The following is a 5479-nucleotide window of genomic DNA, read 5'->3' on the forward strand; positions in this document are numbered from 1 at the left end:
AAAAAAAAAAAAGTTTAGAAAGTCCTTTATGACTTTCATCTATTTCTTAAATTACCAAATGGACTTGCTAGGAATAGTTACTAAGATTGTTGATCGTTAATCTCTTTGACTTGGTCTTAAATGTATTTGCCCATTCAAAACATTGTCAGCATATAAAAGTTAAACTTAATCATAATTTGTGTAAGCGCTAATCTTGAATATATGAATAAATATATGATTTTCTCTTTATAATTAATACGTTGGAGAAAAATTGTTGTGTAGGTAGTATTTGTATCTCAAGGATTAGGATATGTATGATCTAACACCATTTAATATCTCTCCCTCTCTATATATATAAAGTATCTAATTTTTGTCATCTATTTTTTGGTTTTTATTTATATTGGGGTGTAGGATGAACAACAAAGAGGAGATGCACCTTCTAGCATCGAATGTTGTATGAATGAATATGATATCACAAAAGAAGAAGCACAAATAAAAATAAGAAACATAATAGTGAATTATTGGAAGGATTTGAATCAAGAATACGTCAAACTCATTGGTACAATACCAAAAGTTTTATTCATGTCTACGATTAATCTTGTAAGAGCAAAGGAATTCATGTATAAAGATGAAGATGCTTATATTTTTTCTAAAAATAACTTGAAACACTAATTGATCCTATTATATAGATTGAGAAATTCGAAAAGGAAGAGGAGGAACAAGGATAAGATGAATCACATTTCTCTTGAATAAGTTTGGATAAGTTAACAAGGGATGCTTAGTTACCCGTATTGCTAGTAAAATAAATAAATAAATATTTCAATGTTAAATTTTGCATTAATAAACAGGAGTTTAATTTCTTGTTAGCAATATCCACACTAGTAATTATGTGGTAATTTCCGTAATACTATTGTAAGAAATAACCATTGTTGTATTAGCAATATAATACTTCATCCATGTCTTTTTACTTGTTCATATATTACAAATGGCATTTTTACTTGTAAACGTTTTTATAATAATATAGCTAATTATATTAGATATTAAGCATTCAAAATATCATAAACCATTAATCTTTATAATTGAACTTCATTAGAAAGTAGTGTGAAGCCAGTAGGATTTCAAATCAATCATTGCAGTTCTAATTGATTTTATTAAGAAAGAAAAAAAAATAGCAAGTTTAAGAAGTTTTATTTTGTATGAGGATTTTCTCTTCTCTTTTATTCTGGTTTGGTGGGAGATTAAAATCTTATAATTTTTTATTTCATTACTCGATTTGAAGAATGTAAAAACTTCATCAAGTTAATAAAAGTTTTGTTTTTCTTACTTCATCGAGTGGATAAAAACTTTTTTATTCTTAAAAAGTTTGTTAATTCTGTTTGTGTATTTTCGAATAGAATTGGGAGAATCAACTAATACTATTATGGCCTCTACTTCTAGGACAATGAATATTGTTTCATCAAGTCGCATCACCCTTGTAATGACTGCGACAAAAACACTCAAAAAGTTTTTTGGTGTTAACTTTAAAAGGTGGCAACAAAAATATTTTTCTATCTGACCACTCTTAGTTTGCAGAGGTGCATTACCGAGAACGTTCCAACCTTTTTGGATGACACTCCTAAGAAAGAGCGTTTTCTAGTGATTGAGGCATGGAATCATTTTGCAAGAGTATATTCTGGATAGGTTAGAAGATGATCTGCATTATATTTAGAGTGTTTGCCAAACTTTGAAAGAATTGTGGGATACTTGGAACAAAAAATACAAAACTGAAGATGTTAGACGAAAAAAAATTTGTGGTTATCAAATTTCTAGAATTTAAGATGGTTGACAACAAGTCTGTTATGTCTATAAGTTAACATCCATGATTTGTGTGCTAAAGGAATTATCATTAATGAAGCTTTTCAAGTGGCAGTCTTTATAAAAAAATTACCTCATTTGTGGAGGGACTTTAAGAGCTACTTGAAATATAAGAGAAAAGAATGATGTTGAAGGATCTGATTGTTCATCTGCGAATTGAAGAAGACAATAAAATTGCAGAATAGAAAGCCTATGCAAAATCATCAATCGCAGGTGCAAACATTATTAAAAATCCTCCAAAGAAGAAGAAAAGAAAGAAGTTTGATGAAGAAAAGGATACACCAATAAAAAAAATAAAAAAATTGTTAAAATTGTGGCAAGTTTGGCCACATGTCTTTGGTTTGTCGTGCACATTAGAAAGATAAGATGAAAGAGTGAGAAAACATGAATGAAAAAGTATACAAACTATGTGCAATGCCCTCAGAGTATAACTTGGTGGGAAATTTCAAAGCATGGTGAATTGATTCAGGCACTATTCGTCATGTTTGTTCCAAGAAGGAGCTGTTTTCATCCTATACTACTTCAAGAGAAGGAGAGAGTATTTGTATGGCGAATTCAGCAACAACAAAGATAGAAAGAACTGACAAGATTGGCTTAAAGATGACTTCGAGCAAGATAGTGATCCTTAACGATGTTCTTCAAGTTCCTGAAATCCAGAAGAATTTGACCTCGACATCACTTCTAGTCAAAAATAATTTTACGTGTGTGTTTGTATCTAATAAAGATGTAATGAGTAAGAATGACATGTATATAGGAAAAGGTTACCTCACATAGAGCCTTTTCAAATTAAATGTAATTTCAGTCGATATGAATAAGATTTTTGCTTCTTCTTACTTTCTTGAATTAAATCATTTATGGCATGCACGTTTATGACATGTAAAATTATAAAATCATGCGGAAAATTATTAACTTAAAAATATCACCTAAGTTTGAAAGTAACAATTTGAAATGTCAAGTATATGTGAAATCTAAGTATGTGAAACATCCTTATAAGTTGATTGAAAGAAATTCAAATCTGTTAGACTTAATCCATACAAATATTTGTGACATGAGCTCAATACAATCCCCTGATGGAAAAAGATACTTCATAACTTTATTTATGATAGCATTCAGTATTGCTATATTATCTGCTTAATAGAAAAGATGAGGCAATTGACGCATTCAAGCAATACAAAAATAAAGTTAAAACACAACTTGATAAGAAAATTAAAATGATTAGAAGTAATAAGGGTGGAGAATATGAATCTCTTTTTGAAAAAATATGTTTGGAATATGACATTATTCATCAACAACTGCCTCATATTCACCCAATCCAATGAAATTGCAAAAAAAAAAAAAGAAATTATTAAAGGAGATAATGAATGTTATGTTGACAAGTTCTGATTTACCCCCGAACTTATGGGGAAAAGCTATCCTTATGGCTCATAGAAAAACACAATATATTCCATATGAAAAATGAAAAGTATGAAACCCCAGCTTGAAATATTTTAAAGTGTGGAGGTGTTTGGCTAAAGTACAGGTTCCTAAATTCAAAAAGATTAAATTAAGACCGACAACAATTGACTGTTTTTTCATCAGATGTGCTGCCAATAGCAAATCATATCGTTTTTTGGTTCATACATTAGAAAATTTTGACATTCGTGTGAATATGATAATTGAATCAGATAATGTTAATTTTTTTAAAAATATTTATCCGTATAAGAATGAATGTGAGTCATCTAGCAAGATATTTAAAACGACCTCGGGAAGAATGAAAGAAAAGTTTATCTAATGAGGAGAATTCAAGAAGTAGGAAATATCAAAAGAAATCAACTTTCTTTGGTTTCTATTTCTTGACATTTTCAGTAGAAAATAAGCCACAAACTCTTAGGAAAGCAATGTCTTCATCAGAAGCACAATATTGAAAAAAGCGATCAATAGAAAAATAAAATCCATATTGAATAATCATACATGAAAATTGGTTAATCATCTTCCTCCAGGAAATAAACCTTTGAGTTTTAAATGAATCTTTAAAAGAAAGTGAAAGATGATGTCACTATTGATAAATATAAGGTAAGACTATTTGTAAAAGGATTCAGACAATGAAAAGATCTTTATTATTTTGACACATACTCGCCGGTAACAAGAATCACTTCTATTCAAGTGTTGATGGCATTAGTCATCGTGTATGATCTTCAAATTTAACAAATGAATGAGAAGACAACCTTCTTAATGGAGAACTGGAGGAAGAACATGCATGGACCAACAATGACATGCAAAATTTTATCAAACAATGTTATTAAATAAATTTAAGATTAATAAGTGTGATAAATATATTTACATCAAGAACACTCCAAATTGTGTAGTAATTATATGTTTATATGTTGATGATATGTTCTGTAAACACCTAATTTTTGACCAAAACCTAATGTTTTACGTCATTTTTAGTGTTTAATATATATATGTATTTTATTTTTAGGTCTAAGTTAGATATTTCAATTTTATTTTAGTTTAACAAAGTTTGTTTTAAAAATTTTGAAAACTACAAAAATAGAGTCACATTTTTTAATAAGTTTTATTTTGTTGTTTATTTATATATTTTAGGAAAAAGGAAATTTTCTAAATTATATTGGTTTTCTTCTTTTAACTTTTAATAAATAATCTAATGATTGTAGTATTATTTTAATCATATTTCTAAGACTAGTTATTAACTTATTAGTTTTAAATAGATTTTAATTATTTTTATTTTATTTAAAATATTAATAATAATAATAATAAAAAGAAAAAAGAGATCTAAACTACCCAAACTACCCCACAATTTCCACTTTCACTCAACCTCTCCCCCATTTCCTCTACACAAACACACGATACATACCCATATACATATATACGTACACTTTATATAAACAGACAAAAAACAACAACAAAAAAAGAAAGAAAAAACAACTACTCCCTCCTTACAACTTTCAGAGAAAATCAACAACAATTACAACAACACCCAAAAAATCCCTTACGTCCCAAACTTTGAGGTTTGTTCGTGGTTTATGGTTTGCAGCTTTTGAACGTTAGCTATTAAAAAGTAAAGTGTCCCAAGAGGTAACCCTCGATGTAATTTAGTTTCACAACACAATTGTATGAGACTTGATTCAATTATTACGAAGTAGTTCAAATTGTGTATGGGTCTAACTTGTTATTATCCGTTTCTTCTGTTCAGATTTTTACATCATTAATTAATAATTAATATTTCTAGTTTAAGTACCAATAATTGCTTATAATAGCTTCTGATGTGTGGATACTAACTTATAATTATTGGTTTGGAGTTTACTGTCTATATATCTTCAAATGGTATATCTGTGTATGCTGCATGGGATTTGGTTTATTTTTATTGTAGTTTTTTATTGTAAATGCATGACCACTTTACCCCAAGGAAAGGTACATCATAATAGTTTAGTACTTTGAAATAAATATATATATATATATATATATATATATATATATATATATATATATGAAAAGTGAGCATTAGATATACTGCATAATACATATGCATATCCACTATACATAGTAAACTAATTGATGAAAAATCAGTCAAATAGAAACATGGAATAATTGAAAGTTGTTTCGTTTTCCGGTGATGTTTCGTCAAAGTCTGGTAAGAAAACCATCA

This window comes from Capsicum annuum, chromosome 9, assembly GCF_002878395.1.
Source record: "Capsicum annuum cultivar UCD-10X-F1 chromosome 9, UCD10Xv1.1, whole genome shotgun sequence".
Lineage (NCBI taxonomy): Eukaryota > Viridiplantae > Streptophyta > Magnoliopsida > Solanales > Solanaceae > Capsicum > Capsicum annuum.